We start from the raw sequence: 24,526 nt of genomic DNA on the forward strand, positions 1-24,526 counted from the left end.
CGATGGAAAATGGGTGGAACTGCCAGCAAGCCGAGGTTTGCCATCCCCTGGCCCCCTTGGAGGAGTCAGACACAGTGGTGTCTCCTGTCTCCCTGGTTTCAGTGGAACACAGAACTTTCTGCTTTGCGACTACCCGCTACCCTCTATCCTGCCCCCTTAGTAGCCCTCTGTAAAATGTAAAGTTTTACAGGTTCCTGCAAGTGCTGGCCCCTCCTTGCTCCTTAACAACTCAGGGACGAACGGGTTCCTGTCATCTGTCATCTAGTCCTCCTCCTGTTTGGTGTGGGCCTGCGGGACCAGGGACACCGGGAGCTGATCTTTCTGTTGCTGACCGTGTAAACGATAAACTGCCTGAGTCTATTCTGGGCTCCTATGGGCCGAATCTAAGTGTGGCAAGCCAGTTTAGCAGATGCCCACATGCTGGAGATAGAAAACAATAGTGTTTTTTTTTTGAGAATCACTGACTCAGGAAGAAAACCAAATAGTGTTCCAATTAGAATACAAAGGCAAAGGGTATTTATGGAAAGGAAAAGAGGGAAATTACATCCATAAAAGGAAAGCATTTCTATTTGTGCAGAAAAGCTAACATAGTGATGTAAATTTTAAAAAAAAAATAATTTTCAGTCCAGTAGTCATAATATCTGATTTCTTGCTATGTTTGCAAACAGTTCTTTGGGACACAATGTTGATTTAGGCCCCATCTAAAGGTTATTTTGCTCTGTTTTAACATTCTAAAGGTTTGAGGCCTAAGATGTCAAGGTAATTCCTCTGGATGGCTGCTCTGGCTCCATTTTAAAGTGGCTACATTTCTATTATTTTAAACAAAATGATCATCATAACTGTGCAGTATCTGCTAGGTTACATTGCTCTTATCTATTCTGGACTGGAATTTTCCCACTCTTTTTTTTTTTTTTTTTTTTTTTTTTTTACTTGAGAGTGAAGGTCTTGAAGGTCTGCTTTTACCTTATTAACACCTTGAGACAAATTTGGGGATGGAGGAGGTGGTGAACATTTGGAAACTTCATCTCTGATCCTAACCCTGCCACTAATTATATGACTTTTAATCCCTTGCTTCTCTGGATCCAATTTTCTTTCTTTCTTTTTTTAAAAACATATTTTATTGATTTTTCTTTACAGAGAGGAAGAGAGAGGGATAGAGAGTTAGAAACATCGATGAGAGAGAATCATTGATTAGCTGCCTCTTGCACACCCCCCACTGGGGATGTGCCCACAACCAAGGTACATGCTCTTGACCAAAATCAAACCTGGGCCGGGACCGGTTTGGCTCAGTGGATAGAGCGTCGGCCTGCGGACTGAAGGGTCCCGGGTTTGATTCCGGGCAAGGGCATGTGCCTTGGTTGCGGGCGCATCCCCAGTAGGGGGTGTGCAAGAGGCAGCTGATTGATGGTTCTCTCTCAGCGATGTTTCTAACTCTCTAATTCTCTCTTCCTCTCTGTGAAAAATCAATAAAATATATTTTTTTAAAAAAATCAAACCTGGAACCTTTCAGTCTGCAGGCCCGACGCTCAATCCACTGAGCCAAACCGGTTTCAGCTGGATCCAAGTTTCTTGTAACATCAAAAGCTTAACTAAATTATTATCTCTAAAAAAAAAAAAAAAAAATTCAATTCTAACATTCTTTGAATTTTTTTGTTCTCAGGATATATCTTCAATTAAGCTGCTCCCTCTTGTTTTTTCCTGGGATGACTTTCTTCTGTCCATAATTTATTAAGTATCTTCATGGTTTTGAGGACAGGGCCTGGGTATTATTCATCTTTCCCCTCTAGCACAATAACCAAGCAGGTGATTTTCCAACTAGGGCTGAAGTTAGCTCCCATTAAGATACCATCTTTGGCCCTGGCAAGTGGTTAGAGCGGATTCAGGTCAAGGGCGTGTACCTGGTTGCAGGTTCCATCCCATTCCCCCCTGCAGGTGAGCGTGGGAGGCAATCAATCGTGTGTCTCTCTTACAAGGATGTTTCTCTCTCTCCTGCCACTTTCTCTGAAAAATCAATGGGGGAAAAAAATCCTTGGGTGAGGAATATGCCATCTTTGTCCGGAGGAGCTCACCATGGAAGGGGGAACATGCTAAGCATCGTGAATTATTCGCTGCAGTAAAAGCTGTGGAAAGGATACCAGGAACACGGGCTCCTGCCTTCCTTATCACTTACATGGTCCAACAGGGAACAAGAGAGCTCTTGAAATAGTTTTAACCCTTGAATGTTTCCCTTGTGCCTTCGCTTTCCACGTGCTATGTCTCAAGTCACACAAACACACACACACACACACACACACACACACACACACACACACGCCAACTCTGTGTCCTGGAGTGGTGCTCTCTCTTCACCCTTGAAGAAGCAGGCACAGAGCTTACGTAACTTGCTTCGGTGACACCGTTACACCAGACAGGCAGATTCGGACAGGAGAATCGGGGAGGAAAAAAAATCAGATGAATCACCAGAACAACCCGGTGATTTCTCCGAGGGAACAGAGGAGTTTGGAAGAGTGATGAGCTCAAGGTACAAAAGGAGCAGAGAGGCAAGTGTCTGCTGAAGAGAAGGCTGCAGAGGATGGCACAGGAGTTTGAAAAACAAACAAACAAACAAACAAAAAGGCACTTCTCGGGGCTGCTTTACCCAGCGGCGATTAGGAAAGCAGGCGGGCAAGAACCGGTGGATGGGACCTGCAAGCGCCCCAGGATCCCGGGGACCCAGGAACGGGTGGGAAATGACATCAATAGGAAAGGTTAGGCTCTCAGCGGGGCAGCGGCCTGGGGACCACCACCGGGACCGGAAGTGAGATAGCGGAAGTCCCGCCCCGGAGGCGGTGCCGGGCGTGAGGGGAGTCGCGATGGACGGGGAGGAGCTTCGCGGGTCCTCCTGGAGCCTTGGATCTCTGACAGGTAACCTGCCGGCCGTGGACCTGAACCCTGGCGAGGCTGTGGGTGAGGGTGGGTGGCCCCGTTTGCTCGGGGGCCCCACGCTCGGGCCGGGGGAAGTGGATCTCATCTTAGGGGGTGGCCGGGGGACAGGCTCCTTGGAGTGGACCTCCTAGGGTGATGGGGATACAGGAAACTTTGGGGACGGGGTCTTGAGGGCCCCGAGGTCGTCGGGGAAATGCTGACTGAGTCTCCAGGACTCGGTCACGACTGGGGGTCGTGGGCGCCGGAGCCTGGGCGCTCGGGGATGGAGAGATGGAGGAGCCGGGGCGCTGAGATGCGCTGTCCTGGAGCTGAGCTGCCGCCCGCGCTGACCCCAGCGCAGCTCCGCTAGCAGCTGGCAGAGGCTTCGCCTTTCCATCTCCGCATCCTGTGCTTTGCCGCTGTCGGGCATTCTTTACATGCCTTCCAATAGGAACGGATGAACGCACGGAGCTGCCTGCCTCGCCGGGGGTGAGGGGTTTGGGTGGAGTTGGGGGGACCTTGCCCCGAATTTTAGTGCCCCTGCCTCTGAATGTGGAAGGGACTCCAGTGTGGTTCCTTAACCAGTGGTTTATGAGGATGCCGGTGTGGTAGAGATTCCGGGCATCGTTTTGTCGTTATTGACATTTAGAAATGTGCCTTCCTATTTTTTACTTTATTATATTTTATTTTTGGCATGGGAAGAGAAGGCGATTGATTTGACTTCTTTCAGGTTTCTTCACTCTTCTGGAAAAAAAACTTCCAGATGAATGATTCCGGAGAGGACTTGGCCCTCAAATGATAAGCTGCAGCTCTAGCACTGAGCTTCTTTCTAATTTGTGTTCTAAGTGCTTTCTTCTCATAAATATGAACTCATTTTTCCTTAATATTTTCTTTTTTTATATATATATTGAGGTACTTTACATCTCACTGAGATGTAAGTAAGAATTACTTCATAACCGAGGTGACAATAGTAATTTATAAAAATCCGGTCCGAGATTTCACCTGGTGGGTTCACATAAGGTTAACTTCTTCCAAACAGTTGTAGGAGGCCTCCAAAAGAATAAATCACAGAAGATTAAGTTGTTTCCTTTGTAAACTGTTTGTTGAGATGCCTTAAATGTGATGAAAAGTGGGGATGGATCTAAAGAACAAGTACTGGAACCAGGTTGGTTTTGGCTGTCCGGCTGTGTAATGGGATCTGAGCATGAATCACTACCTAGCTGCAGTCCCAGAAGGTGATAATGGCTCCTGGGAGGTTCTAGATCTTATTATTAAATTGGACATAATGCCATAGGCAAACCTGAATTTATGGCTTTGTTTTCGTTTTGTTGCTTTTGTGTGTTTATTTTTACAAAGCAGAAACTAGTAAGCATTTTTAGATTAAAAAAGAAATCTGAGATGTTCTTAAAAATAGGTTGGAAAAAACAAGAAGTAGACATGTAAATAAATATTGCAGTCATTTAAATTTTTAAAGTTTGCCTGCCTTTCAAACTTGTTTTCCCAATGTCTGGAAAGTGTTGGTATCCAAGTCACCTCCATCATTGTATGTTCTTGCTTTGGCGTCAACTTTTCAATGTATATAAATATGGTATAAAGTTAGGTTTCGAGACCCTCTAGATTTACTTGAATATTAATGTCTTACTTAAAAATAAAGTTTGATTTTGCTACCTCAATCTGCTGTTCAATGTCATACCCACTTATTTTGCACATCTAAATGCCTGTATTCATAATGGTAACTATTATAACTAGCATTCATAGTAAATTGGTATCCAAGTGGTAACTTGGGTTTGTGCATTGACATTCTTGAGGTTTTCAGTTTTGCAGAACACTGATATCCATGGATTCTAACATGGACTTCATTTAAAGAAACCCACGGACCGTTAATGGACAAAAACATGAGTCATTTTGTATTGTGGCATTCAAATCCTAGCACTTTGGGAAAGGTAAGTTATCAACTGTGTTTTATGTTTGATGAGAGAATAGCTCTGGATTGGAATAAGAAATTGTAGGACTGTGATTGCAAAATAGGCTGAATCTCTTTAAATTAAGTTTTAATGTGGACCTTCCAAAGAGAGGTTTGTTCTGTGTGTATGAAGCAGTCCTTCTATTTCCCTCTGTATCATTCCTGGAAGGTTACTAGATTACTACTCTGCTTTCTTTTCCCTTCTCTTCCCTTCCCTTCCCTTCCCTTCCCTCCCCTCCCCTCTCCCCTCCCCTCCCCTCCCCTTCCCTTTTTCTTTTTCTTTTTCTTTTTCTTTTTCTTTTTCTTTTTTCTTTTTCTCTCTCTCTTTTTTTTTTTTTTTAGAGCTTCTTTCAACACTGGTAGTCTGGTAAGTCTTATCAACCTATGGGTACCCTATAGCAATGAGGCCTCAAATAGCCATTTAAATAATCTTATATCCAACTTTGATTCTAGAATAATATGTCTCAAACCTTCTGACCAGTTTTATGCCTTAGGTTGAAACAAGAAAAAAGGCCCCCAAATATCTTTTTTTCCTTATCCTGTCTTATTAGTGCTATTTTCTTTTTTGTTCCTCTTTTCAAAAAGATCTCTCAGATGATTTATTCTCCAGGCCTTTTATCTTTCTATCCCAGGGGATAAATTTTCTCTCTTTTTCTTTTTCTTTTTATTATTATTTTTTTTATTTATTGATTTTTGTACAGAGAGGAAGGGAGAGAGATAGAGAGTTAGAAACATCGATGAGAGAGAGTCATCGATCAGTTGCCTTTTGCACACCCCCTACCGAGGATATGCCCGCAACCAAGGTACATGCCCTTGACCGGAATCGAACCCGGGTCCCTTCAGTCCCCAAGCCGACGCTCTATCCATTGAGCTAAACCGGTCCCGGCATCTCTTTTTCTTTTTTACCTTTCCTAGCTTAAGAATTTGTTAATTTTTAAAATTTTAACTTCTAATTTTGCTTGGCAACTATTAATCACTACGCTTTAAACTTGTGGTTTTCCTTATCCCTTTTGTAGATACACTGGCTTCTTACTTAGAAATTATTAAATTCTAAAAATCAGACAGTAGTTCCAGGAATTCATCTTTTGGATATATTTGTACTTGCACACAAAAATTTGTATATAAAGATATTCATCATATTATTATTTTAAATAGACAAATAAGTAAATAAATAAATACTAGAAGTAGCCTAAACATCCCCCACCAAGGAATGATTGAATAAATGCCTTAATACAATATAGTACTTTGCAACTCTTAGAAAGAATGAAGCAGATCCATAGGTGGAAATATGGAAAAATCTCTGTGAGATACATTGTTAACTGAGAAAAACAATATAGAACTATATGTATAGTATGTTTTCAAAAGCATACACATATATATGCATGCAAAATTTCTCTAAATCTATACAATATACTATTATGTTATATTTATTTGGATAGATAGATAGATGATTGACACAGGTATTCCTGAGGGATGAGACTGCAGGTCTAGAATAGGAAGACTCATATTTTTCTGTATAATCTTTCTGGTGGATTAATTTTTTTATGCGAACATGATTTTATTTTTACAATACTAAGAAATGAATAAACAACAAAGCTTTAGACTAATTTCATAATTAAGGGAACCTACTACTATCCCTTATGATTTTTGTCCTTATAATTACATGCGCTAGTCAGAGGAATGGCATTGCATAAGTGAGTTGTTGGGTTTTTTTTTAACAGAGCTGCATGGAAGGTTTGGTGATATAATAGATTTTTAACCTTGACATTATATTATTACTCTTAATAAGGATTTGTGATGAACTAAGTGCTTAGTATTGCTGAATTCAATACAGCTATATAGTTTATAGCATGTTGCTGACTTCATGAGGTGATGCGGATGATACTTTCATTTGCAGGCTAGGTTTGTACTGGCATTGGCCAGGTTCTTGCCAGTGAACTTCTCATTAGTGACTGGGATGGGTTTTGTTTTATTCGAATTGTTATTTAGGGACTCTTTAAATAGATATTTAGTTGTTATTTCACTTTGCTTTGATTTTTAGAAATGGCCTAAGGCATTTCAAAGAATGGCTTGTTCTCTCTGTTAGTAAAATCAAAAACCAGAAAAATAATTTAGGTATATATGGGTAGTCTTATTTTATACTGATGATACTACTTTAAATTGGCTGATGATTTGCTTTGGGATGCAGCAAAACTTTCTGGTGACTTTCACTTCTTCAGCCATCTTTATCTTTATATATCTTGTGTGTGTGTGTGTGTGTGTGTGTGTGTGTGTGTTTATGCATACATATGTGTGGATCTGTGCACATAGATATGTAACATATTGTATATATAAAATGTGTATGTATTATTTTACACATAAACTATTAAAAATTTTTTTTCTGGAAAACAAAAAATTTAGGAAGATACTCAATCCAAGAGGAAAAAAAGGTCAGAATTTTAAGGCCTCAGAGCTGGACCTGTCATAGGTGAGCTCATGATTCTGAAAGTAGCTTAAACAATTTTGTATGTTTTAGTATCATTACAGGAAATAAGTGATGGGAAGGTAGATAAACGCCTAAAGTGAGAACATTTAAATCTAGCAATACGTTACGATTAAGGGTATCTTTTAAGATTCTGTTTTGTGGTATTTGGGAGGGGGGAAGTGGCAAGAAGGGAAAACTCAAAAATTTATTGCTGTTCAATTAGAATTCGAGCTATGTCTGTAAGTCATTCCTAGCATACCAATTGTGTATGACCAAGATGGATGAACTAGATCTATTAACCTACAAAACATGAATGTCCAAAAGTTGGTTTCATTGTTTGATAAACCTTGAAGGAAAAGAGAATTGTTTTAATCATTTTTGTGACTAAATGAAAGGGCAACTCTGATGATCTAGATTGAGGGGACTGGGACTATTTTGTTCAGAAAATAGAAGACTTTGGAAGAGTTGGAGAAACTCCACAGGAGTACATTTGTTTCTGTTGAGGCCAAAATTAATTCTAGCTGAGAGAAGGTATAGGGCTTGTCAACAGTGGAGAAGATTGTGTCATGAAGCAGTGAACTGCAGATCATTAGGGTTGCTTAAGCAAGGTTTGAACGTCAGCAATGCTGCAGAGGGGATTTCTCAGTGTATGGGAGATCGAACTAGATTAACACAATAGTTGCTTTCAAACCTAAGATTTTTTATAGTGCAATAAAGTGATTTTTAAAATAGCACAAGTATCTATTATCTCTATATTTAAATACTGGTAGCTAACTTATTCCTGGTAATTTTTCCACCAAGCTCCACTTACCCATAACCAGGAAATAAATTTAAAAATTAACCCCAAATATAAGACACAAACTATATTTTCTCAGGTCCTTACTCAGTTTATTTACTTATAAACAGGCTTAATTAACTGGCATCTTAACTCCACAGGTATTAGAAGCAGCAAATTGTTGCTGTGCCAAGTGCTCCTAGTAGAGGCAGGCACATTGACAAGCAAGGGCAAGAAGATAAATCAGACAGCAAACCAACTGATTTTAAAATTGTAATAACCCAGGCTCATTTGATTAGGTGAAAATAGCTCTTGTTAATCTATATTCATGGATATTCAAAATGATAAGTTTGAACTTAAAATGTTCAGCATTTTCTATTTAAGAAGATTATAAAATTTTAGAAAGATCTCTTCCATGTGTTTAATAACAAAAGACAGATATTTGGCATTTGGAGGGGCTGCATTGTAGAGTAGAAAGAACATGGATTCTAGTCTAGTAAATTTGGTTTGAATCTGGCTTCTAGGATCTATTACATGTTCTGTAAATTAAGGTTATTATTCATTCCAAGCTTCAATCTCATCTGGAAAATAGGAAGTTACTCAAGAATAAAGATAATATATGTAAAAGATTTGCCTGTATTAGGTAATAAGTAACAGTTATTATTATTTCATTATTTCCATAAAGCTTAATCTACTTTGAATGTTTTAATTGTACTGGTAATCCATGTCTTCTTTATAATATATATATATATATATATATATATATATATATATATATATATATATATATATATATATATATATATTGTATGGGGAGAGAGAGGGAAATATTAGGATATTACCAAAAAGATAAAAGAAGTAAAGTCGCCTATATTCTACTACGGTCAATGTTTTGGTGGCATGCTTTATTTATTTTAAAACTGCTGTGACAGGATGCACTTCTGAGAAGTGATTGTTGAAACTACTGTTGGGAAACTTAGTCACTACACATTCTAATCAGAATATATGCACTAAAAGATGGTTACAGGGCACAATGCTGATTTGCAGAAAACCTTAGTCCTGGTCAATTTTCTTACATGAAAACTAGTAGAGCATTGGATGTAACTTGGTATTCTAGAGCCGGAAGACCTGAGTTTAAACTCTAACCCACTTTTTCTCAGCTGGATAAACTACCTCCATTTCTTCTCTGTGGTTTCAATTCCTTCATCTGTAAATTGAGGGTAATAGTAGTGTCTCATTCATGGGGCTGCTGTAAGGACTAAGTGAATTTATGTAAAGTATGAAGAGCAGTGCCTGTATAAACTCAGTAAATATTACTTGCTGTTTTTATCATTAATTTTTAAAAACTTAAGGTTTTCTTGGGAGGGAAAGGCAGGTTTATAGGAGCGCATAAAATAAAAAGAAGCAAGTTAGAAATACCACAGAAGTAGTCAGTAAAATTTATGATATGTTACTCATTTGAACTGCAGAGTGTTCTGAAATTTTTCATTCTTAAAGGCTCTGTTGCTTTTCCCTCCCTGTTTAAATATTTTCAAATAATATTCCTAGTTCAATCCCTTTATCCCATGGAATCAATTTCATTTTATTTTATCTTTTCCAACAAATATTTTGGCCGAGCTTTCAAAGATCAAAAGCCCTTTAAGACAGTCAGATGTCACAGATAGCGATTCAGGAAATAATCATTAAGTCATTTTATTTTACTACAACCCAACATGGTTCGGTAAGAACTTTAAATTCTGTTTCGATTTAAAGTGAAGAACATTAACCTAATAGATAAGTCAATGAACATGTTAAGCTAATCTGTACATTATATTCTTTAAAAATCATTTTCTTTTTGTTTGTTTTTTTCTTAGTTCTTTCAGCATGGTATCTAGTGTTGTTATTAATTCTGGCAAAGCATTATAGCTTTTCAAAATCCTTTAAGCAATTTTTATTACACTTGCTAGTAGAATTTGTGTGTGTGTTTTTTTTGTTTTGTTTTTTTTGTTTTAAAAGCATCAAGTACAAGTTTTTGAAGACCCTGAGGCCTACCATCATTGTGCATTCAAGATTTGAATTTGAATAACTTCATCAAGACTTAGATCCTCTTCAAAAGTCTCAAGTTTCATCTGCATTAAAACTCTCCATAAAACTCTGTCACGAAATTAAAAGCTTAAAGGGACTAAAATCCATTAATACATTCCATTGCATACCCCTTTCTCTGATCTCGTCAACTTTTTCATCTTAGGGTCTTTCATATTGCCTATATTCCTTTAGACTAGAGCCAAGGAAACAGTTCTTTACAGAAGAATATACTGTATATCCTGTGGCCATAAATTTTCATTGCTAGAGAAGTATAAACTTGGCAGGATCAGTTTAGAATCACATCTTTTGTTGTGGCCTATAAAAACTTGAGTTAACAATAAGAAAAGGAGGATAAAGTGGTAGAAATATTTGAGGTTAGATTATACTCTCTGAGGCTATGTGGTTTAGAGAAAAGAACCTCAGCCTAAAAGTTGATGGTTCTTATTCTCTCTGCCTTTCCCAAATATTTGATAACTGGGAAAATCGCTTAATTGCTCTAAGCCTTAAGTTCGCCTGAAACGTAAATCTGATAGTATTTTCCCTGCCTACCTCACAGGGTTGTTGTGAGGATTAACTGAAGTAGTGTGCATAGAAAGGACTGTTAGATAAAATGTGCAACATAGACATAGTTGCAAGTCATCCCCTCAGCTTTTGGACCTGGCAAGGTAGGTGATTTAAGCACACTGAAGGCACTATGCCCAGGCTGGATGCGTGGTAACAAGGCTGTGTTAATTTTTGTTTTCTCTGAGTACATAGAGTTCTCTTAGGGGCTAATTCTAAGAAAGAGGAAGACTATAAATAGTCCTAAAATTATAAGTTAGCACTGATAATGTTCTAAGGCTGGCATGTCTTATATTTGTGGTTTGCAAATTGGTTACTAAGTTGTGACCCACATTAAAAATATTTTTTATTTAAGCATTTTATTTACTTGTGTGTTTTTTTTTAAAATATTTTTATTTCAGAGAGGATGGGAAGGGGAGAGAAAGATAGAAACATCAATGATGAGAGAGAATCATTGATTGGCTGCCTCTTGCCTCCTACCAGGAATTGAGCCCAAAATCAGGGCATGTGCCCTGACCAGGAATCAAACCATGACCTCTTGGTTCAATCAACTACTGAGCTACACTGGCTGGGTGACCCACATTTTTTAAAAAAATGAATGAACAGCCGAAACCGCTTTGGCTCAATGGATAGAGTGTCGGCTTGGGGACTGAAGGGACCCGGGTTCGATTCCGGTCAAGGGCATGTACCTTGGTTGCGGGCATATCCCAGTGGGGTGTGTGCAAGAGGCAGCTGATTGATGACTCTCTCTCATCGATGTTTCTAGCTCTCTATCTCTCTCCCTTCCTCTCTGTACAAAAACAATAAAATATATTAAAAAAAAATGAATGAACATACAGCAGAAAATTCCATAATGCATCTCACCTGTTAATAATCAGTAGCGTTTAATGGTGTTTTAGTTTATATGTGTGTGATTGTGTGCATTTGTATTTGTGTACTTGATCATTAAATAAAATGCATTTCTCCTATGAGTTACAATTTCTTTTCTAGGAGCATCATTTTATTACTAATACCTTTCTACACATTTGGATTCCTAGGAGGCTGTTTCTTTTTACTTTTTACTGCTTGTAACAAAAGAATTAACAGTTAATATCAGATTGACTTGGTGTAATTAATGGGATCTTTAAAAAAAAAAAAATTTAGAGTACAGCCGAAACCACTTTGGCTCAGTGGATAGAGCATCGGCCTTCAGACTGAAGGGTCCCAGGTTCGATTCTGGTCAGGGGCATGTACCTTGGTTGTGGGCATATCCCCAGTAGAGAGTGTGCAGGAGGCAGCTGATTGATGATTCTCTCTCATTGATGTTTCTAACTATCCCTCTTTTTTCCTCTAGGTAAAAAAATCAATAAAATATATTTTTTTAAAAAATTAGAGTACAGAGAAAGCCTATAGGTCTTCTGGGTATTTTATATAACATTCTAATATCATTTACTCTGACACCCAGACATTAATATTGGTCAAACCTCACACTAGTAGAAGCATTATATGAAACTAGAGGCCCGGTGCACGACTTTGTGGATCAGTGGGGTATCTCTGCCTGGCCTGCAGGATCAGGCTGAAACTGGCTCTCCAACATCCCATGAGGGGTCCTGGATTGTGAGAGGGCTCAGGTCAGACTGAGGGACCCCACCAGTGCACAATTGGGGCCAGGGAAGGATGTGGGAGGTTGGCTGGCAGGGAAGGACCATGGGAGGGCTTCAGGGCATGTCTGGCCCATCTGGCCCAATTAGCTGGACCCCAACAGCAAGCTAACCTACTGGTTAAAGCATCTGTTCCCTGGTGGTCAGTACACATCATAGCGAGCAGTTGAGTGGCCTTAGCATATCATTAGCATATTACACTTCGGTTGAATGGTTGATCAGACACTTAGCATATTAGGCTTTTATTAAATAAGATTAAAAAAAAAAATACTAGAGGCCCCTGCACAAAATTCTTGCCCGGTAGGGAATCCCTCAGCCCAGCCTGTGTTTTCTCACAATCCGGGACCCCTCTGGGGATGTCGGCCTAAGCTGGCAGTCAAACATCCCTCTCGAAATCTGGGATGCTGCATGCACCAGTGACCATACTTCTCATACAGGTGAAAGACGTCTTGCTGTTGTATGGGCAGATACATTTTTTTGCCCTGGTTATGAAAAGTAGTACATAACATGATCCTTCTGAGGCAATAGTACCATTTTCCCCATCTTATGGGTGGAAAAACTGAAGCAGAGAGAAGTTAAATAATTGGCTTTGTCACACAGTTATAAGTGTCAGAATCAGGGCTGACCACAAAATGTGCAAGCCAGAATCCATGCATGTGATCGCTACATCATCCTATTTTTTCAGTGTTAGAGTGGCCTTGAGAGATTTTAATTTTTAAATCTAAGAAACTGTTCCCAATATATGAGGACCATCTGTGGGGTCACTGGTAGGCAGGGCCATCAGGGACCCCACTGGCACCTGCCTTATCTGGCAGCCTGGTGCTGCCATCTAGCCAACCCCAGCCCCTGATCACCACCACTGATCGTCTCCCTCTCAGCTCCTGCATTGAGCATCTGCTCCCTGGTAGTCAGTGCACGTCATGGCAACTGGTCATTCCTCTGGTTGGTTTGCTGCTTGGTCGATTTACATATTAGGGTTTTATTATATAGGATTTTGTTACTTTTACTTTTCTGGCCTAATGGCAAACAAAACACTCCCACTTAGCTTAGCATTGTTTGAGGATTTCCTGGAAGCTAGGCTACAGAGAATATAATTCCTATGACTAAGAGCCTCTAGAAGAGAAAATGCCAGTTTTTTCTCTCTGAATAACTAAATGTGCCTTTAATAATTTAAAATAAATAAGTCACTGACTAACTTATTCAACTGTTTCTTTAAAAACAGATATCCCCTTTTTGGTAATAGCATTGGTTAGCAACAGGTGACTTTTGTAGTACCTATAAACAACAATAAGGAATGGCTTTTTCTTCTAAGGGTTGTATATTCCAATTCCTGGTGAAGAACTAATTCTTTAGTGAACTGAAAAATTACATTTGGTGCCCTGGGAATATTTATTTAAGTTTGTATGGAATATTATAGCAGAAAATATTGGTTTTTTTTTCTTCTCTTTACAAATTATATAAATGTATGTAATCCCAGAGACATGAATATTTATCAGAAGATTTAAAATGTAGAATCCACGTTCTTTATTTTTTTTTGAACAGTCATAGCCAAACTTCATTGCATTGAAGAAACAACAAATTGCATAGATTGTGCAAATTGAGACTCTTTTGTGTATAACAATTGACAACAGTGGCATAAAGGTTCATTATTATCTATGACCAGCATTTTGTTGGCCCTCCCTCCCAAAAGAATCACATTGAAATTTATCTTTTCTCCATGGAAAAGGTAGGATTTACCCACAAAAAAGGTTAAGAAAAGTAGTTAGATAGTCTCAGCCTCTTGAACCTTCTTCCACCTTCATAAATCTAATTCATCATCAAATTATCTTTTCTACCTCCTGAATTTCTTTCAAACTATCCATCTCTCTGTTCTCACTACACTTATGCTATCACCATCATTGTGTACACTTCTGCAATAGCTCTTAACTGAATTCACTCTTCTCGTTTCCAAATCTCATTGTTTTTAGAGTCATCTTTAGAGCACACAACTCTAATCTTTTTGGTCTCCTGTTTGAATTCAACCTAAAATCTCCATTCATTCTTCTTTGCCTACTTAACTCCAACCACAGTAGCCTTCCAATTCCCTGAAGGTGCCATTTGTTTTTTTCTTCAGGGATATTTGCAGATACTTGTTGCTTGGAATGCTCTTGTCCTTCTTATACCTCTTCACTTACTTCACTCCTCGTGTTACCAATCTCACCTTAAATATTTTTTTTTTCTTCAAAGGCCTTCCCCCACAGCCCAGACTAGAGTATACTGTTCTTCCTCGTTCTTTCATAAGTCACCCAGTTCATCTCACACCTGGCATGGTTGTAATTATTTGCTTAATTGTTTTTTAATATTCTTAAAATATATATATATATATATATGATTTTAGGGAGAAGGATAGAAAGATGAAACATTGATGAGAGAGAAACATCAGTTGGCTGCCTCCTGCATGCTCCCCACCAAGGATCAAGCCTGTGACCCTGGCATGTGTCCTGACTGGAAATCAAACCAGTGACCTCTTGGTTCATGGGTTGATGCTCAACTTCTAGCCACAACGGCCAGGCCATTTGTTAATGTTCTTACCCACAAAATTAAAGCTTCATGAGGACAAGGACTGATGCCTGTTTTGTTTACCACCATATTCCCACTGCTTAGGGAAATCCTAGTAAATGGTATGAATTCAGTTGATATTTGTGTACTAATTGTTTCCATAGCTACCACTAGTCATTTAGATGTTTCACATACTACAAATTCTTCTAGGTTATTTAACTTCTGTTCAGAATCTTCTAATTGCTTCTCATTTCACTCAGAGTTCTTATAAAGGCCTTGCCTGACCTGCCTTTGCTCTCCCTTCTCTCTTATCTCCTAACAGCTCCAGCCACTCTTGTCTCCTAGCTGATGTTTAGAAATCAAAAGTTTTCTTTTTCCTCGGGGACTTTGTACTTGATATTGCCTGAACCTGGAATGCTCTTGCCTTAGATGTCGAAGTGGCTTCATACTTCATCTTCAGATCCTTCAAGTCATGACTTATCACCCCAGTAAATTTTATTTCAAATTGTAGGCTCTCCACCACCCCATGCCATCCCTATTCTTCTTCCCTGCTTTATTTTTCCCATAGCATTTATCTCTGACACTATTTATCAGTGTTTCCCCCAATACCCAGAGTAGTGCCTGACACATGGTAGGCACTTAGAACTTATTTATTAAATGAATTAATTTATCTTATACTCATAGAGATGTATATTTGTAACAATGAAACCTATAACCTGAGTTGTGGGGACTTAATATTTTAAGTGATTTTAAAAGTTGTGTTGATTAAGCTTATTTATACCTTGCTCTGTTCTAAAAGATATTTGAGAACTTCTAAAAATATAATACAAAAGGATAACTTCTAAAAATATAGTACAAAAGGATGAAGACATAAAGAGGACAAAACAAAGAATATAATAGAAACATTGAGCTGGGTAAAGTTATATGGAACATCCTCCATAGTGGGTAAAGACAGTTGTAAATTTAAAGGCCTAAAGGCTTGGCTTAGAAATGGTAATTGGACAAGGAATCATGATTTTTTTTTCTGTGGTACAGGTCATGGACATTTGAATCTTGCATAGGAACCCAGAAAACCTATTTGATTTAACTATAAAATTGTGAAATGGCTCTTCTAGAAAAACTTGCTTTGTATTAGGAAATTCTCTAATGGTGTAAGACGCACATAAAGATGACAGCCATGGCTACCAGCCTCTGCTTATATTATGTCCAGGACATTTCCAAGGTGATTCAAACTTAGTTGGATATTTTTGAAAGTCTGCTGACAAACATACCAACCAGCACATTAATTACTCTAGTTTCTCTGACTTTAACCATGAGGTAGTATGAGATCCCAATTGCTGTGGCTTCCTTTCTTTTGAAGCAGATGATTGATGACTTAGAAATAGGTTTTTCATTTTGTAATATATACATCTATCAAATCATAATGTTGTAAATCTTAAATTAATACAGGGTTATATGTCAACTAGAGGCCAGGTGCACGAAATTTGTGCACTGGGGGAGAGGAGTATCCCTCAGTCCAGCCTGCACCCTCTCCAATCTGGGACCCCTTGGGGGATGTCCAACTGCGTGTTTAGGCCTGATCCCACCTGCAGTTGGACATCCCTCCCACAATCCAGGCTTCCAACCACTAGCCTGCCGACCTGCCTGATTGTCCCTAACCACTTCTGCCTGCCAGCCTGATCACCCCCTAACCACTCCTCTGACAACCTGATTGATGCCTAACTGCTCCCCCACCAGCCCGGTTATTCCCAACTGCCCTCCCCTGCCAGCCTAGTTGCCCCTAACTTCCCTCCCCTGCCGACCATCTTGTGGCAGCCATCTTAGACCACATGGGGGTGGCCATCTTGTGCAAGGGTGTGACAGTCAATTTGCATATTACCTCTTTATTATATAGGAGGATTGTATTTCAGTAAAACTGGTTTTAATACAATCACCAACTGAATTGGGGTGGAGAGCTGAGAGTAAAGCTGGCGAATCTTTCACCAATATAGCAGCCAAAATCAGAGGTACAGTGTGTGTATGTGAAGTTGAGTGGCACATTATATGGTATGTGAGTCTATGTCTTCCTGCTTATGGGATATATACTTTTCTCATTCTACTTTGTCTTTTTTTTCCATTTAAAACTGAGTCTGAGAAATGTGGAGACACCTGCAGGCCAGAGAGAAAGCGGGGCCTGGGCTGCAGAGCTTCCAGGAACCTGCAGCACTTCACTAAACACAGTGGGCATTTTGAGTGACAAGACAAGAATATTTAGCTAAATGGTGTTCTGCCAGAAAAATGTGCTCTTTTTGACTTTTTCTTTTCTTTCTTTTTTTAACCTCCTTTCTATTTTGACCTAAAGAGAAACAGTACTTTTTGAAGTCAAATCTTCTGTCCTGCCCCCCTTTTTTAAGGTTGAAAGGGAGAACTAAGTCAACTTTAGACTTTTAAAGAAACAATGCAAATATGTACTTTTAAAAAATCATTTATGTTCTATACATTTAAAAGAGCAAAATGTGAGGAGACATAATAAGAGCGTCACACAATCATTAAAATGGACAATTCTCATAAAAGGCAAGTAATTTTACCAAAAACATTATGAATGCCATGTTGCTGATTAAATGAACATATTGGGTATGTTTAATCTATAAATATACATTATTCTAAATAATTCGAAATGTGTTAATTGAATGTACTTTACATATTTACTGGAATTTTATGTTCATTTTTAGAAAAATCAAGCATCTCGTCAGTTTGGTATTTGATGAGTACTGGTGGAAAACCTCAGAACAGACAGATAGAACTATCAGTGTAAAAATAATGCAAACATCATCATATCTTTTAGCATAAGTGGTGTAGAAGTAGAAAGATCTTGTTTTCAGTAAAAGTGGTGAAGTGGCAGAAAGAAAATATCTCCCAGCATCTTCGCTGACACAAACTTTGCTATAGTGAGGACAAAAATATGTCCAGGATTTTAACTCACTATTTCCCAACTGTGTTTCAGAATGCTAACAACAGCTAAAAAAGACTCTTAAACCAAAAGCATTCTGAATTAAGTTTGGAAAATGTTGCGTTCTTTTTTTGTAAATTTATAATACACTTTTCAAATTTATGTGTGGCCAGAACACTTTTGCTCATAAAGTCTTAATAGCCCTTGGAATAGTATATCAGAAAATGTTTTATATTTAAAAATATATTTTAAAATATATACATACATATATATGTATATAATAATACATTCTACAATAGTATTTTATATACTCTAAAACTAAGCAAGTGAATTCTAATTATCAATAAAACTTTCATCCAATGTAGAATATAGATGTTAAAATATTAAATGAATATAAATATTAAAATTATTCTAAAACTAGAGGTCGGGTGCATGAATTCATGCACCAGCGTGATCCCTCAGCCTGGCCTGCGGGATTGGGCTGAAACCAGCTCTCCAACAAGCCCCAAGGGGTCCTGGATTGCAAGAAGATGCTGGCCAGGCTGAGGGACCCCAGTGATGCATGATTAAGGCTGGAGAGGGATGTGGGAGGGACCATGGAAGGGTTCCAGGGCATATCCAGCATGTCTTGTTCAGTCCCAATCAGCCACACCTCAGCAGCAAGCTAATCTACCGGTTGGAGCATTGACCCACTGGTGGTCAGTGCACATCATAGCAACTGATCAACCAGTAGACTGCCTCCTGGTGGTCAATGCACATCATAGCAATTGTTGAGTGGCCTTAGCATATCATTAGCATATTATGCCTTGATTGGTTGAACAGGCAACTGGACAACTGGGTACTTAGCATATCAGGCTTTTATTATAGAGGACTAGAGGCTCGATGCACAAAATTCATGCAAGAGTAGGCCTTCCTTCCCCTGGCTGCCATCACCGGCTTCCCTCTGGCACCCGGGACCTAGGCTTCCCTCACTTTCATCCAGAAGGTCTCTGGAAGGATGCCTGGTATAATTAACATATTATGCTTTTATTACTATAGATTGGTATATATGCACTAAATTGAATGTGTGGTCATTAAATAATTTGTGCAATGTTGGTATAGATAATTACTATCTTTACCGGGAAGCACTTTCTTTACTCAGCCTCCAGTACATGACACCCTTTGGGCTTCTCTCCTACTTCTCTGACTATTCCTTCTACCTAGACTCATTTCTCTTGATGATCTCATCTGGTCTCAAGGATTTAATACCATCTTTACTTGAAAATTTTTAGCTCCAGCTTGCGCTCTCCTCTGAACTTCAAAACTGCCAATTTAACCTTTCCATTTGTATGCTTAATATTCACCTCAAACTTAACATATTCAAAGTTGAACTTTAATATTCTCTCTCATCACAATTTAAAAAAAAAAAATTTCCCTCAGTAACAGACAGTTCCATCCATTTTGTTTCTCAACCCTGGAATTATCCTTGACTGCTTTCTTTCTCTCACATCTGCAATCAGATCCTTTAGAAAGTCCTATTGTCTCTGCCCTAAAAATATAACCAGAACCCAATCACCTCTCCTGCTACCCCTTACACTTGCCTCCTAATTTATCTTTTTGCTTTTACCCTTGCCCCTTTCAATCTGTTAACACAGGAGCCAAAGTGACCCAGTTAATACAGAAGGCACATAATGTCACTCTGCTTAAAAGTGCGAAAGCTTCCTACCTCAAGAATGGAAATCCGTTATCTCTTCTACTTCTCTTCCCCAGATGCTCTGGCTTCAGCCTACTCTCTGTGCTGTTCCTGTGCTTGGAATGCTCTAGGTACCATGTGTCACTTTCCTTCGCCTCTTTCAGGGCTTGACTCAGAGGTCACCTCAGTGAGGTCTAACTGCCAACACCCTACACCCTTTCACCACACACTTTTTAATCCCTTTTTCTTGCTTTCTTTTCTCTTTAACATTTCTTAGTAATTAATATTCTCTATATTTCCCTTATTTATCTTATTTCTCTCTTGCAATACTAGAATGTAAGCTGCATGAGAACAGGGTGAATTGTTTTGCCTTTCTTGTTTGGTGGTTCTCTGTTATAACCCTAGTGTCTAGAATAAGGTCTGGTTCATAGAAGGTACTAAATAAAATATTTGTGGGATGAACTAATGAATTAATTAATTGTCTTAATTCAGTGAATATAATATTGTTTAGTTTTCTTAATGTGACTGAGTATAAAATAAAGGTTGCATCTATACATAAATCAAAATAGTTTTGAGATAATGGGGAAATCCCATTTAAATTGAGAATTTCTCGAAATGTCAGTCTACATTTATACTCATTTAAATACTGTTTATTCAACACTTGCTGTTTATAGATATGCTTTCAATATGCAATTAGAAATAATACTTTCAGCAAGTTAGAATTCAGTAAATTACTCCTAAATGAATAAGGTAAACATATAGTGAAAGTATCTTTTTCTGAAATTGCCATAGCATGTAAAAAATGATGTGCAAAATATGACACACAACTTAACTGGAGAAAATAAAAGAGTACATATAAATAAATGAAAAATAACAAAAGAAAGCACAAGAGAAGACTGACTTCCAAACTATAATAATAAAAGCATAATGTGCTAATTAGACCGGACATCCTTCCAGATGACCTTCCGAACAAAGCTGGGGCTGTGAGGGAAGCCTGGGTCCCAGGTACTTGTTGGCGGCCAGAGGGAAGTCCAGATCTGGCCCTGGCTGCAGGTGCAAGTGGGGCTGTCACCGGCAGTGGGTGCGAGAGGCAGCTGCTGCCCCAATTGCCCCTCAGGAACGGGGAGATGGAGAAGCCCTGAAGGGTGATCGGGGCCAGGAGCCACCTCTCACACGTGCTGACAGCGCTGAGTGATCAGGGCCAGCACCGGGCACCAGCAGTGGGTATGAGCGGTGGGGCCAGTGCCCGCAGCAGGTGCAAGCACCCAGCAGGACTGTGGCACCCGGGAGCAAAGAATTTTCAGTAACCACCAGAGGCTCACACTGATGACAGTGATCGATGCCGCACTGTGTTCTGGCGACCCCACTCACCTGCTCCACCATCCTGCCATAGCCAATGCTGCCACGTTTTGTGCTCTGCTGACTGCTGCCAACACTCACCATGTTCCCTATGTGCCCCCTGGTGGCCAGAACACGTCATAACAATTGGTTGTTCAGTTATTTCATTATCCCGCTGTTCAGTCTGTATGCATATTATGGTTTTAAATATATAGATTATATATATATATATATATATATATATATATATATATATATATATATATATTGTATATATATATTTTGCAGATCCATAATGAAGATAAAAATGGAAACAAATACAAAGATAAAGGATATTTGTGAAATCATGAGATTTTAATGATAAGCATGGGATATTAAAAGGCAGTAACATTTTTTAGTTATAAATTTGTACCAAAATGAAAAGCATTAGTAAACAGCAAATAAATGAAACAATGTGTTTTCTAGATGTGGCTTTAGGTTTAAAGGCATTTGTAGTTACATGTGAAAGTTAAATAAACTCAAACCTAAAAGAATTCACATTAAATTTTGGGGAGGGGATTTTGCTTCTGTTTAGGATGTTGAAAGTTGCAAGAGAATATTTCTCCTGCCCTTACACTGAGAAAAAGGCTGATCATCTACAAAGCCAACTTTTAGTGAGTTCATTAGAGAGCTGAGTTCGCAAGGCAGCCAGATGAACTAAAACTCCAAAGAGCAACAAGCCCTTCTGAGGAGAGATGGGACACGGGAACTGTTTTTACCTTTGGCAGAACAGGGGAGGAAGAGGCAGCTACCATAAAAATGGATAAGAAGAGAGCAGCTAAAATTTTAATGAGCCCTCCCTCCCACCCTCTCACTCTCCCTCCCTCCTTTCTTGCTTTCTTGCTTTTCCTCACCAGAGGATATTTTTCCCATTGACTATTTTAGATAGAATGGAAGGGAAAGAGGGAGGGGAAGAACGAGAAACATCAATAGGTTGCCTCCCACAAGCGCCCTGACCAGGCCTGGGGATTGAACCTGCAGCCCAGATATGTGCCCTTGACCGGGAATCAAACCTGGCACCTTTTGGTTTGTGGGCCGACACTCTAACCACTGAGAAACACCAGCCAGAACCTAGACCTCTATTTCTTTAGGGTCAATTTGGGAGTTTCACTTTGTTTATTTGATTGGGACATGTTTTCCTGTCTCCTCAGATGCCTTACTATTTTTTGCTGGGATTTCTGCCTTTGGAAAAAAACACGTCACCTATTCCAGTTCTATGGGCTGGTTTCATACAGGGGAATACCTTCACCATCAGCCCTACTGTAGGTTCTGGGGGCCTCCCAATCTTAGGTGGAGATGCATCTTCTCTGGGCTTGCTTGCTATGTGCCTTCCCAATTAGAGAGGTTCACCAGTTTATTTTTCAGGAGTTTGTGATCTCTTGCCTCCTCTGGTGTCGATCTGTGGTACTGCAGGTTGTCTCGTGCTGCAGCTAACCTCTGTGTCTCTACCCTGCTCTGGAGGTCCGAAGTGTGCCAATTAGCTCAGGTGAGTCAGAAACCAGTCTCCGTCTCCGAGGCAGTCACCCAAAAAGCTGGAACTTTACACATACATTCTACCTTCCCTTTCCCTCCTGACGGACAAGCTGTCAGTTGGGTGTTTACTCTGATCAGGATTAACCTTGCCGGCTTGGGGGAAGGGCAACAACAGGTGAAGTGAAATGTCTTCCTTACCCATGTCCACGTGGCTCTTCTTGGCTTTGAGCTTTCCTGGGACACTGGGACTTCTTAACTGCTTTCTGGAGGCCACATAAAGGCTTTTTAGACCACATATTGCTAAGTTTATGTATCTCGGGGGCTAGATCTGGGACTTCCTATTCTGCCATCTTGCTGACCCTCTGTCAGGCAATGAGGTCTGTTTCCTCTATTTATTAAGATCTAGCCATGTTGGATTAGGGCCTACCCTATTCCAATTCGACCTCATCTCTACTTGGTTACAACACACGCACGGATACCAGGAGTTAGAGCGTTAACTTATCATTTGGGGGGCGAGGGGGAGACACAATTACACTTACAGCAGCTTCCACTGGTGCTCATAAAAGACTGAGAGCAAAACAGAAGATTGGAGAGATAACGTTTTAGGACTTTCTGCCCTAAGGAGGTGCAGGAATCTCTCCACCAGTAGCTGCTGCCCTGTGTTTAATGGGGGATATAGGGTGCTAGAGGGTTTTTTGCAGTGCTCCCTCACAGAAACAAAGTAGCATTTCACTTCCATAGGGTTAGAGTGGGGGTGCAGAAAGCCTCATTGCCAATGCCGGCTTAACATTGAGCTTGGACCAAGAGAACCAGGTGTGATGTTGGAACTATCAGATAGGGACTTTAATTTTGATAGAAATGTTAAAGAATCTAGTAGAAAAGGTGGGACATATGCATGAACAGATGAGAAATTTCAGCAGAGAAGTATAAACTAAAGATTCAGTTTGACATATTAAAATAAAAAATATGATATCCAGGGTGAAGAATGTATTTGGCAGGCTATCACCAGACTGGACCCAGCTGAGGGATGGATACATGAGCTTGAAAATAGGCCAGTAGAAATTGTGATGTGAAAAGAAAAAGAAATGAAAATAATATGGTATAACTTTTCATGCATCTAGTTATTCCTATTGATGGGCAGAGGAAGTCAGCACCTGCCACTACGCTATCATTGCCATTTCTCTTCATTCATTTTTGTGTTTCTCAGTGCTTCTCTGTTCTAGCTTCTTTCTGCTTCTGACCTTCATGGTGGTGAGTGAAAGCCACATCCAATTTTCCAGAAGAAAGCCAGGCTCTTTTGTGGAACTTAAAGACAACTTCCTAGGAGTTCAGACAGAAGGCACTTGGAAGTAAGCCATGTCTCCAAATTATGTGTCTCTAATGAGCTCCAACCAGTGGTACCTTGGTACAACAGGCACTTTAGTTTTCTTCTATTTTTAGAGTGAATTTCCCAGGAATATCCCTACTCCAAATAGTAGTACTTCTCGCTTCCTTCCTCTTTTGATAATGTCTGTGTCGCTGGCAGCCCCAGAGACTTCTTTAGCTCATTTTCTGGGCAGCCCAGGAAGGTCTGATGTTCCACAGAAGATTCCAGCCAGTTATAAAATAGTGTAGAGATAGTCTAGGAAACATATCTAAAAAGTGTCCTCCCTCTACTTTTTCTCCATTCACTCATCTCAATTTCTGAAACACAAGCACATTCTGTAGAAACTCGGATTGTGAAATGATTAATTTCTGTCTGTCCCGAAACAGATTTTGAGAGCAAGATAGAGGACTAGGCTAAAACGCTTCCTGTGCTTTCGTCTTCTGAAAATGAGAGGGATAAGGGCCAAGGGTGAAACTAGAGGTGTGGACTACATTGGGGAAACACTTGGTTTCTCTTCTAAATCATCCCCACTGTTGCTTAGGACTCTATTGATTTTCAGAGGTTTAGGGTTAATTTCATAACCAACTCCTACTACAATAGAAAAGACAGGTTTTCCATATGTCTTTTCACAGTAAATCTGAAATAGCTTCTTCTGGATGAAAATGGCTATTTTGGAAATACCAAAATAAAGCAACACAAAAAGAATGCATCATAGCCTCTAGATTTTAAGGTAGTTATAGGGATATAATGGATTAATTATGGACTCAGATTCCCACTTCAGCATGTTTGGTGTTTGACGT

General features: G+C 39.4%; 1 protein-coding gene across 2 annotated transcripts in view; it reads left to right on the forward strand.

Annotated features, from left to right (window-relative positions):
• MAP3K13 (mitogen-activated protein kinase kinase kinase 13) overlaps positions 1 to 24,526 on the forward strand; it is a 140,561-nt gene that overhangs the window by 681 nt on the left and 115,354 nt on the right. The window contains exons 1-2 of one of the 2 annotated variants that reach the window (XM_045583761.1): positions 2,436 to 2,904; positions 4,721 to 4,847. The gene's annotated coding sequence lies outside the window, so the exon portion shown is untranslated. Of the gene's footprint in view, positions 1 to 2,435; positions 2,905 to 4,720; positions 4,848 to 24,526 lie in introns of those variants that run through there. The other variant, XM_045583762.1, reaches the window with a different exon arrangement.

The sequence above is a fragment of the Pipistrellus kuhlii genome, unplaced genomic scaffold (genome assembly GCF_014108245.1).
Source record: "Pipistrellus kuhlii isolate mPipKuh1 unplaced genomic scaffold, mPipKuh1.p scaffold_m20_p_2, whole genome shotgun sequence".
Classification (NCBI taxonomy): domain Eukaryota; kingdom Metazoa; phylum Chordata; class Mammalia; order Chiroptera; family Vespertilionidae; genus Pipistrellus; species Pipistrellus kuhlii.